This window comes from Sapajus apella, unplaced genomic scaffold (genome assembly GCF_009761245.1).
Source record: "Sapajus apella isolate SASKATOON/1434 unplaced genomic scaffold, GSC_monkey_1.0 scaffold5, whole genome shotgun sequence".
In the NCBI taxonomy this organism is placed as follows: domain Eukaryota; kingdom Metazoa; phylum Chordata; class Mammalia; order Primates; family Cebidae; genus Sapajus; species Sapajus apella.
Genome location: NW_022436945.1, coordinates 29,279,715 through 29,291,379, shown reverse-complemented (window position 1 = coordinate 29,291,379; position 11,665 = coordinate 29,279,715). Strand labels below are relative to the sequence as shown.

The window sequence follows — 11,665 nt, the reverse complement described above, 5'->3', positions numbered from 1 at the left end:
AAAAAAAAAAATTAGCCTGGCATGGTGATGGGCCCCTGTAGTCCCAGGTATTTGGGAGGCTGAGGCAGGAGAATCACTTGAACCTGGGAGGCAGAGGTCGCAGTGAGCTGAGATCATGCCACCACACTCCAGTCTGGGTGACAGAGCAAGACCCTGTCTCAAAACAAACAAACAAAAAAACCAAAAAACATACTTCTAGATTAGGTTTGGGCTTTTTTACATACTAAGTTAGATTGCAGTTTGTTACATAGAACTCAAAGCATGGAGATGGTGTCAGGCCATTGACCTCTTATTTATTTAATTTAATAACTACCCCCTTTTTGTCAACCTGTCAACTGTGACAGATTGATTAAAACCCTGGGCATTGACTCCACTTTCTGTCACCATCATAATGGACTTGTTTGGTTTTGGCATGCAACTCACAAGCCACAATATTATTAAATCCCTGGTTTTCATTTGGGCATGAGACCACCCAGAAGAAAGACTACATTTTCCAGCACTGCCTTGTTAACTAGGTGCAGTCACCTCTAAATTCTGGACAGTGAATTGTAAGTGGAGGTAACGTGTGCAACATCCAGAAATTGTCCTTGAAGGGAGGCGTAAGCACTTCTCTCCTTTGTTTTTTCTGTTGACTGGAACATGGACATAATGACGGGAGGTCAAGCAGCTTTGCTGTTCATGAGGTGAAAAACCACATCTGAAGCCTAAGTAGCAAAATAAGGAGAATTAGTGAAGCCCTTTTATCTTAGCAGCCCTAGAATACCTGCATCCAGACTGGTTTTTTTGTTTTGTTTTGTTTTGTTTTTTTTGAGAGAGGGTCTCACTTTGTTACCCAGACACCGCTGGAGTGCAATGATGCATAGCCTCAACCTCCTGGGCTCAAGCAATCCTCCCACCTCAGCCTCCAGAGTAGCTGGGACTACAGGTGCATGCCACCACACTCAGCTAATTTTTTTTTTCTTTTTTTAAAGACAGAGTCTCGCTCTGTCGCCATGCACCAGGCTGGAGTGCAGTGGCACGAGCTTGGCTCACTGCAACCTCCGCCTCCCAAGTTCAAGCAATGCTCCTGCCTCAGCCTCCTGAGTAGCAGGGATTACAAGTGCCCACCACCACACCCAGCTAATTCTTGTATTTTTAGTAGAGACAGGGTTTCATCATGTTGGCCAGGATGATCTCAAACTCCTGACCTCAGATGATCCGCTCACCTCGGCCTCCCAAAGTGCTGGGATTACAGGCATGGGCCACAGCACCTGGCTACTTACCTGTATTTTTAAAAATCCTAGCATTCCAATACTAAGTTATGGTGGTAGAAATCAGAACAGTGCAGGTAGGTGCAGTGACTCACACCTGTAATCTCAGCACTTTGGGAAGCTGAGATAGGAGGATCGCTTGAACCCAGGAATTCAAGATCCTGTCTCTACTAAAAAAAAATTTTTTTGAAAAAATTAGCTGGACGTGGTGGCATGCACCCATAGTCCCAGCTACTCCAGGGGCTGAGGCGGGAGGATTGCTCGAGAGTTTGAGGCTGCAGTGAGCTATGATCATACCACTGCACTCCAGCCTGGGTGACAAATTAAAATCCTGCCTCAAAAAAAGAAGAAAGTGGCCAGGGACTGTGGCTCATGCCTGTAATCCTAGCACTTTGGGAGGCCAAGGTGTGCAGATCACAAGGTCAGATTGAGACCATCCTGGCCAACATGGTGAAATCCCCTCTGTACTAAAAATTCAAAAAAAAAAAAAATTCAAAAAAGAACAGTGTTTGTCTGTGGTAGACACTGAATTGGCTGGAGTACACATAAGGAAATTCTCTGAGAATAATGAAAATATTAATTCTTTTATGTTGTTTTAGGTAGTAGTTACTTATATGTACACAATTGTCAAAATGCATTGAACTGGCTGGGTGTGGTGGCTCATGCCTGTAATCCCAACACTTTAGGAGGCTGAGGCAGGTGGAACAACCGAGGTCAGGGGTTTGAGACCAGCCTAGTCAATATGGTGAAACCTCATCTCTATTAAAAATACAGGCCGGGCGCGGTGGCTCAAGTCTGTAATCCCAGCACTTTGGGAGGCCGAGGCGGGTGGATCACGAGGTCAAGAGATCAAGACCATCCTGGTCAACATGGTGAAACCCCGTCTCCACTAAAACTACAAAAAATTAGCTGGGCATGGTGGCACGTGCCTGTAGTCCCAGCTACTCAGGAGGCTGAGGCAGGAGAATTGCCTGAACCCAGGAGGCGGAGGTTGCGGTAAGCCGAGATCGCACCATTGCACTCCAGCCTGGGTAACAAGAGCGAAACTCCGTCTAAAAAAAAAAAAAAAAAAAAAATACAAAAATCAGACCAGGTGTAGTGGCTCACGCCTGTAATCCCAGCACTTTGGGATGTTGAGGCAGGTGGATCACAAGGTCAGGAGATTGAAACCATCCTGGCCAATATGGTGAAACCCATCTCCACTAAAAATACAAAAATTAGCTGGGCGTGATGGCGTTCGCCTGTAGTCCCAGCTGCTCAGGAGGCTGAGGCAGGAGAATCACTTGACCCAGGAGGTGGAGGTTGCAGTGAGCTGAGATCACCCCACTGGAATCAGGCTGGGCACGGTGGCTCACGCCTGTAATCCCAGAACTTTAGGAAGCCGAGGCTGGAGGATAACAAGGTCAAGAGATAGAGACCATCCTGGCCAACATGGTGAAACCGCGTCTCTACTAATAATACAAAAATTAGTTGGGCGTGGTGGCACACACCTATAGTCCCAGCTACTTGGGAGGCTGAGGCAGAAGAATCACCTGAACCTGAGAGGCGGAGGTTGCAATGAGCCGAGATTGCGCCACTGTGCTCCAGCCAGGCAACAGAGCAAGAATCCGTATCAAAAAAAAAAAAAAAAAATCAGCCGCGCAAAGTGTGCAGGCCTGTAGTCCCAACTACATGGAAGGCTAAGGCAAGAGAATCACTTGAACCCAGAGGCAGAGGTTGCAGTCAGCCAAGATTGAGCCACTGCATTCAATAAAAGAATGAAAGAGGCCGGGCGCAGTGGCTCAAGCCTGTAATCCCAGCACTTTGGGAGGCCAAGGCAGGTGGATCACGAGGTCAAGACATCGAGACCATCCTGGTCAACATGGTGAAACTCCCGTCTCTACTAAAAATACAAAAAATTAGCTGGGCATGGTGGCATGTGCCTGTAATCCCAACTACTCAGGAGGCTGAGGCAGGAGAATTGCCTGAACCCAGGAGGCGGAGGTTGCGGTGAGCCGAGATCGCGCCATTGCACTCCAGCCTGGGTAATAAGAGCAAGACTCTGTCTCAAAAAAAAAACAACGACAAAAAAAAAAAGACTGAAAGAGCAAATAATAAGCAAACAAGCGAAAAACCCTCTAATCTCAGGAATTCTGATTCAGTAGCTCTGAAATGGAAACCTGCATATGTATTTTTAAAATAAACTTTCAGATGTAATTCTGAGGGGCACCTCCAGTTGAGAGCAACTGTCCCAGAATGGCACCAATTTGGAGAGGGAATTAGGAAGAGTCATCTTTTTTTTTTTTTTTTTTTGTACCCGCGATTACTTTTGCAAGGAAGAGTCATCCCAAAGGCTTAGAAAACTACTCATGTTGGTCGGGCATGGTGGCTCACGCCTGTAATCCAAGCACTTTGGAGGCCAAAACGGACGGATCACCTGAGGTCGGGAGTTTAAGACCAGCCTGACCAACATGGTGAAACCCCGTCTTTAAAAAAAAAAAAACTACTCATGTTATTCTATGTGCTCCCTAAGCTTATTTTGAAGATGAAGTTGGCATTTTTTTTTTTTTTTGAGACATTGTCTTGCTCTGTCGCCCAGGCTGGAGTGCAGTGGCTCACTGTCAGCCTACTGCAAGCTCCACCTCCCAGGTTCAAGCAATTCTTGTGTCTCAGCCTTCCAAGTAGCTGGTATTTCAGGCGTCCACCACTATACCCAGGTAATTTTGTTTTTTATTTTTTATTTTTTGTAGAGATGAGGTTTCGCCATGTTGGCTAACTGAGTCTCGAACTCCTGGCCTCAAGTGATCCGCCTACCTCAGCCTCCCAAACTGCTGGGATTACAAGCATGAGCCACCGCATCCAGTCCACATTTCCTATTTATTTATTTATTTTTTTTTTTGAGACGGAGTTTCGCTCTTGTTACCCAGGCTGGAGTGCAATGGCGCGATCTCGGCTCACCGCAACCTCCGCCTCCTGGGTTCAGGCAATTCTCCTGCCTCAGCCTCCTGAGTAGCTGGGATTACAGGCATGCGCCACCATGCCCAGCTAATTTTTTGTATTTTTAGTGGAGACGGGGTTTCACCATGTTGACCAGGATGGTCTCGATCTCTTGACCTCGTGATCCACCCGCCTCGGCCTCCCAAAGTGCTGGGATTACAGGCTTGAGCCACCGCGCCCGGCTCCTATTTATTTTTAATTTATTTATTTTGAGATGGAATTTCACTCTTGTCACCCAGGCTGAAGTGCAATGGCATGATTTCAGCTCACTGCAACCTCCACCTCCCGAGTTCAAGCGATTCTCCTGCCTCAGCCTCCCAAGTAGCTGGGATTACAGGCATGTGCCACCACACTCAGCTAATTGTTTTTATTTGTAGTAGAGAGTAGGTTTCATCATGTTGGTCAGGCTGGTCTCCAACTCCTGACCTCAGGTGATCTGCCCGCCTCAGCCTCCCAAAGTGCTAGGATTATAGGCATGAGCCACACTCAGCATTTTTTTTTTTTTTTTTTTTAGACGGAGTCTCCCTCTGTTACCCAGGCTGGAGTGCAGTGTCACAATCTTGGCTAACTGTAACCTCTGCCTCCTGGGTTCCAGCAATTTTCCTGCCTCAGCCTCTCAAGGCTGGGACTACAGGTGTGTGCCACCAAAATTTTGGTATTTTTAGTAGACATGGGGTTTCACTGTATTGGCCAGGCTGGTCTCAAATTCCTGACCTCATTATCCACCTGCCTTGGCCTCCCAAAGTGCTGGGATTAAAGGTGTGAGCCAACGCAGCTGGCCAGCATTTTCTTTAAATAGAGATGGAGTCTCGCTAGATTGCCCAGGCTAGTCTCAAACTCCTGGACTCAAGGAATTTTCCCATCTTGGCTTTCCAAAGTGCTGGGATTACGGGCATGAGCCAACACACCTGACTATTTATTTATTTTCAGAGACGGGGTTTCACCATGTTTGCCAGGATGGTCTCGATCTCTTAACCTCATGATCCGCCCGCCTTAGCCTTCCAAAGTGCTGGGATTACAGGCGTGAGCCACCATGCCTGGGCTCTTTTTTTTTTTTTTTTTTTGAGACAGAGTCTCGCCAAGCTGGAGTGCAGTGGCGTGATCTTGGCTCAGTGCATCTTCCACCTCCCCGGTTCAAGCGATTCCCCTGCCTCAGCCTCCTGAATAGCTGGGACCACAGGAGCGAGCCACCACGCCCAGCTAATTTTTTTTTTTTGTATTTTAGTAGAGATGGGGTTTCATCATGTTGGCCAGAACAGTCTCAATCTCCTAACCTTGTGATCCACCTGCCTCGGACTCACAAAGTACTGGGATTACAGGCGTGAACCGTCATGCCCGACCCTATTTATTTATTGAGATGGCATCTCACTCTATTGTCCAGGCTGGAGTAAGTGGTACAATCATGGCTCACTGCAATCTCTGCCTCCCAGGTTCAAGCAATTCTCCTGCCTCAGCCTCCTGAGTAGCTGGGATTAAAGGCATGCGTCACCACACCTGGCTAATTTTTGTATTTTTAGTAGAGATGGGGTTTCACTATGCTGATCTCTCTCCTGCCTCAGCCTCAGCCTCTAAAAGTGCTGGGATTATAGGTGTGAGCCACCATGCCCAGCCAAGGTTTTCCTTTTAATGAAAAGCAGCCCCAAATCATTTTCCTTTCTCACAAAGAGCAGTCTATAAAATAGAGTTGCAGACATAGATGCCGGCAGTTGTGCCAATCATGTTCAAAATGGTGGATCCATTTTCCCTTCTCTGCCAGCCACATACAGTAAGGAGCAGACAAGATGGCTCCAGCCATGGGGAAAATTCCTTTGCATAATAAGATTAGGGTGGTGATGCCAGCCTTCCCTGAAAGCTATGTAAACATCATACCTGATTGAACCAATCTGTGAGCCCTATGTAAATCAGACACCGTCAATAAATCACCAAAAAAAAACCTCAAAATGTTTTCAGAAAGTTCACGGATTTGTGTTGGGCTGCATTCAAAGCCATCTGGGGCTGCAAGTTGAACAAGCCTGCCCTAGTTAATAAGTGACATAAAAAGTTGGAGGAATGATGGCAGAAAAAAATTAAAAAGCTTAAGAGGGGCTATCAATTGAGGTCTTATAAGCCATGTAAAAATATCATTATTCATTGTTATCCATTGATTCTAGAATGTTCTGAGACATTGTCTCTTTGAATATTCCATTTCATTTTATTATCTGCTATTAAACCACTGTTGGAAATATCTTACCACCAGGCACAGTGGCTCCCTTCTGTAATCCCAGCACTTAGGGAGACAGAGGTGGGCAGATCACTTAAGCCCAGTTGTCTGAGACCAACCTAGGCAATGTGGCAAAACTCCGTCTCTACTAACAATCTGTAACACCTACTTCCTTGCTGATTCAACTCTGCATTTAACAGAATCTTTAGGCCAGGCACGGTGGCTCAGGCCTTTAATTCCAGCACTTTGGGAGGCCGAGGAGGGCAGATCACTTGAGGCCAAGAGTTTGAGACTATCCTGGGCAACATGGCAAAATCCCATCTCTACTAAAAATACAAACATTAGCTGGGCATGGTGGCACACACCTGTAATCCCAGTTACTTGGGAGGCTAAGGCAGGAGAATCGCTTGAACCCAGGAGGCCGAGATTGCAGTGAGCTGAGATCACACCGTTCCACTCCAGCCTGAGTGACAGCGGGAGACCCTGTCTCAAAAAAAAACAAAAAAGAAAAGAAAAGAAAGAAAGAAATATAGCAAAAACAAAAAGAAATCAGAATACAAAAAGGCTTTAGGAATCTTCCCTCAAAAGAAAATTCCTGCAAGAAAGATATGTTTCTTTTTAAAGGAAAAAAAAAATGTTTTCAGCCTGGGCAACATGGAGAGTCCCCATTTCTATAAAAACAATGTAAAAATTAGCTGGCTTTGGCCTGGACAGTGGCTCACACCTGTAATCTCTGCACTTTGAGAGGTCAATGCTGGCAAATCACCTGAGGTCAGGGGTTCGAGACCAGTCTGCCCAATATGGTGAAACCCTATCTGTAATAAATATACAAAAATTAGCTGGGTGTGGTGGCAGGCGTCCCATCAGGAGGCTGAGGCAGGAGAATCACTGGAACCCAGGAAGCAGAGGTTGCAATGAGCCAAGATCACACACTGTACTTTAGCCTGGGTAACAAGAGCAAAACTCCTGAAAAAAAAAAATTGACTGGGTGCAGTGGCTCACACCTATAATCCCAGCACATTGGGAGGCCGAGGCAGGCAGATCACCTGAGGTCAATGGACACAGTGGTGCACACCTGTGGTCCCAACTACATGGGAAGCTGAGGTGTGAGGATCGCTTAGGGGGACCTGGTGGCTGTAGTGAGCCGTGATCACGCCACTGTACTCCAGCCTATGCAACAGAACAAGACCTTGTCTAAAAGAAAAAGTTTAAAAATACTGTCTTGGTTTACATATAGAGAGAAATATGAAAAATTCACTGAAAACTGATACTTTTTTTCTGATACGGAATCTTGCTCTGTCACCCAGGCTGGAGTGCAATGACCCAATGTCGGCTCACTGCTACCTCCACCTCCTGGGTTCAAGCAATTCTCCTGCCTTGGCCTCCCAAGTAGCTGGGACTAAAGGCACATGCCACTCCAACCAGCTAATTTTTTGTATTTTTAGTAGGGATGGGGTTTCATTGTGTTAGCCAGGATGGTCTTGATCTCCCAACCTCAGGCCATTCGCCCGCCTCAGTCTCCCAAAGTGCTGGGATTGCAGGCATGAGCCACCGCGCCTGGCGAAGGATGATACTTTTTTTTTTTTTCTTTAGGCGGAGTTTCACTCCTGTTACCCAGGCTGGAGTGCAATGGCGCGATCTCGGCTCACCGCAACCTCCACCTCCTGGGTTCAAGCAATTCTCCTGCCTCAGCCTCCTGAGTAGCTGGGATTACAGGCACGCACCACCATGCCCAGCTAATGTTTTGTATTTTTAGTAGAGACGTGGTTTCACCATGTTGGCCAGGATGGTCTCGATCTCTTGACCTTGTGATCCACCCGCCTCGGCCTCCCAAAGTGCTGGATTACAGGCGTGAGCCACCACGCCCGGCTCTCGATGGTACTCTTAATACTATCATATTTGTACAGTGTTGTACTTCAATTTAAAGTAACTACAGTTGAGGTCATCAGAAAGTGCTGCATACATATGGGAGTAGCACTTGACCTTACACAGCTGACTCAACATTAGCTGTTGCAATGCAAGGACATACCTAGCTTCTGCTGAACATGCAGATATACTCAAAGTGCCATGGGCTTGCACAGTAAGGCTAGAGTTACAGATCTTTGCTTTCAGGTCAGTCCAATGGGGGAAGTAGGAAAGAGGAAGTAGGATTAAGACCATTTGGCAGCAGATAAAGAGTCTCTTCAGTAGTTAGGAATTCCTTATTAAACTTGAGAGTATAGACAAGATCGGTTCTCCACCTCCAAGCATCAGCAAGGACCCTTTTGTATCTGGACACCTTCCATCTCAAAGTATGGCTCACATATCAAATATTGTGATATGGACTCAGGCCAGGCTGATGCTATGGCCGCGTTGAATTACTTGACCCAGCTCTTCTTACCTGCAGTTGCTAGAACTGAAATGCTTTCATGAGGTCAGTGAAAGGATCATGTAGGTATTAAATTATTCCTAGTGATTTTATTAAAACTGCAGTACAACAAAGAGCATATTCTTGCTTTTACACTACAGAGAGGTGGGAAAAACAGTGGACTAAAAATCTCACATCTCTTATACAAGAATGTTTATGTAATCCCAGCGCTTTGGGAGGCCGAGGCGGGTGGATAACGAGGTCAGGAGTAAAACAATTAGCTGGGTGTGGTGGCGGGTGCCTCTAATCCCAGCTACTTGGGAAGTTGAAGCAAGAATTGCTTGAACCTGGGAGGCAGAGGTTGCAGTGAGCCAAGATTGCACCATTGCACTCCATCCCTAGCAACAGTGCGAGACTCCATCTGAAAACAATAAAAAACAATGTTCACAAAAAAAAGAAAAAAATAATGAATTAAAAAAGAATGTTCATAGCAGCTCCATTCACAATGGCCAACATCTGGAAATAACCCCAATGTCCATCAACAGATGAATAGATAAATAGATCATGGTATAGCCTTACAATAAAATAATGTTCAGGGCTGGGCACGGTGGCTGACGCCTGTTAATCCCTCGGCACTTTGAGAGGCCAAGGCAGGTGGATCACCTGAGGTCAGGAGTTCCAGACCAGTCTGGCCAACATGGTGAAACTTCATCTCTACTAAAAATACAAAATTTAGCCGGGCGTGGTGGCACATGCCTTTAATTCCAGTTACTTGGGAGGCTGAGGCAAAAGAATCATTTGAACCCAGAAGGTAGAGGTTGCAGTGAGCAGAGATTACAACACTGCCCTCCAGCCTGGGCAACAAGACTGAAACTCTGTTTCAAAAATAAAATAAAATAGGGCCGGGCATGGTGGTTCACATCTGTAATCCAGCACTTTGGGAAGCCGAGGTGGGTGGATCACCTGAGGTCTGGTGTTTGAGACCAGCCTGGCCAACATGGTAAAACACCATCTCTACTAAAAATACAAAAAATTAGCCAGGTGTGGTGGCGGGCACCTGTAATTCCAGCTACTCGAGAGGCTGAGGCAGGAGAATCACTTGAACCCGGAGGGGCGGAGGTTACGGTGAGCCGAGATCGGGCCATTGCACTCCAGCCTGGGCAACAAGAGCAACACTCTATCTTAAAAAAAATAAATTAAATAATGTTCAGGAACAAATGCCTACAAATACAACAGCATGGATGAAATCTGAAAACATAAGTTTTTTTTGTTTTTGTTTTTTTGTTTTTTTGTTTTTTTTTTTATGGAGTCTTGCTCTGTCGCCCAGGTTGGAGTGCAATGGTGTGATCTCAGCTCACTGCAACCTCCATCTCCCAGGTTCGCGCAATTCTTCTGTCTCAGTCTCCTGAGTAGCTGGGATTATATGCGGGAATCACCACGCCCAGCTAATTGATTTTTATTTTTATTAGAGACCGGGTTTCACCATGTTGGCCAGGCTGGTCTGGAACTCCTGACCTTAGGTGATCCCCACACGTCAGCCTCCCAAAGTGCTGGGATTACAGATGTGAGCCACTGTACCCTGCCCACATTATGCTAAGTTTTAAAAGCGTTATGCATGGGTCTGGATTTATGACAGGCCCATCCCCCTAGGCCTGTCATAGTAACCCATGCCAGAGCAAACCGTGTCCCCAAACCATTGCCTGGCCTCTGTGCCCATAGGCTGCTGGCACTGAAGTGGGTTGCACAGTGGAAAAAGAATAATAAAAGCCTTACACAAAAGCACATATGTTGTATACTCTTTAAATTTCACTTAACCAGTCAGTTCTCCTTATCCATAGGTTCCTCACCCATAGATTCAACCAACCACATATAAAATATATTCAAACTGACCGTGATGGCTCACGCCAGTAATCCCAGCACTTTGGGAGGCTGAGGTGGGTGGCCTGAGGTCGGGAGTTGGAGACCAGCCTGACCAACATGGAGAAACCCCGTCTCTACTAAAAATACAAAATTAGCCGGGCTTGGTGGTGCATGCTTGTAATCCCAGCTACTCATGAGGCTGAGGCAGGAGACTCTCTTGGACTCAGGAGGCGGAGGTTGCAGTGAGTCGAGATCCCACCATTGCACTCCAGCCTGGGCAACAAGAGTGAAATTCCATCTCAAAAAAAAACACAAAAAACATTTAGGAAAAAAAACAATAAAGCAGCTGGGCATGGTGGTTCAGACCTGTAATCCCAGCATTTTGGGAGGCTGAGGCATGTGGATTGCTTGAGCCCAGGAGTTTCAGAACAGCCTGGCAAACATGGCAAAAACCCATCTCTACAAAAAAAAAACAAAGAGTAGCTGGACCTGGTGGCCCGAGCCTGTGGTCCCAGCTACTGGGGAGGCTGAGGTGGTAAGATCACTGGAGCCTGGGAAGTTGAGCAAGACCCTGTCTCAAAAAATTAAAGTTGGTCGGGTGTAGTGGCTCACATCTGTAATCCCAGAACTTTGGGAGGCCAAGGCAGGTGGATCACGAGGTCAGGAGGAACATGCAACAAGAAGGAAACTCCGTCTCGAAATAAAAGTTAAGTTTCTTTCTATTTTTCTTTATTTTTAATTTTAATCTTTATTTATTTATTTATTTATTTGAGACAGTCTCACCCTCTCACCCCGGCTGGAGTGCAATGGCATGATCTCTGCTCACTGAAACCTTTGCTTCCCAGGTTCAAGGGATCCTTGTATTCCTCATGCCTCAGCCTCCAGAGTAGCCGGGATTACAGGCATCTGCCACCACACCCAGCTAACTTTTTGTTTTGTTTTGTTTTGTTTTTGTTTTTTTCCTTTTTTTCCTATTGCTTTGAGCAAAGCTTTTTTTTTTTTTTTTTTTTTTTTTTTTTTTTTTTTTTTTTT

General features: G+C 46.1%; 1 long non-coding RNA gene and 1 other non-coding gene across 2 annotated transcripts in view; both read left to right on the top strand.

Annotated features, from left to right (window-relative positions):
• The first annotated feature begins 10,386 nt into the window (after nt 1–10,386).
• Nucleotides 10,387–10,522, top strand: LOC116548835. Its single transcript, XR_004267558.1, has one exon. It is a non-coding gene; the product is annotated as a small nucleolar RNA SNORA42/SNORA80 family (small nucleolar RNA).
• A 597-nt stretch (nt 10,523–11,119) lies between these two features.
• Nucleotides 11,120–11,665, top strand: part of LOC116548644 — a 2,496-nt gene continuing 1,950 nt past the window's right edge. Inside the window, exon 1 of the long non-coding RNA XR_004267492.1 lies at nt 11,120–11,165. This is a non-coding gene — a long non-coding RNA (uncharacterized LOC116548644). The remainder of the gene's footprint in view (nt 11,166–11,665) is intronic.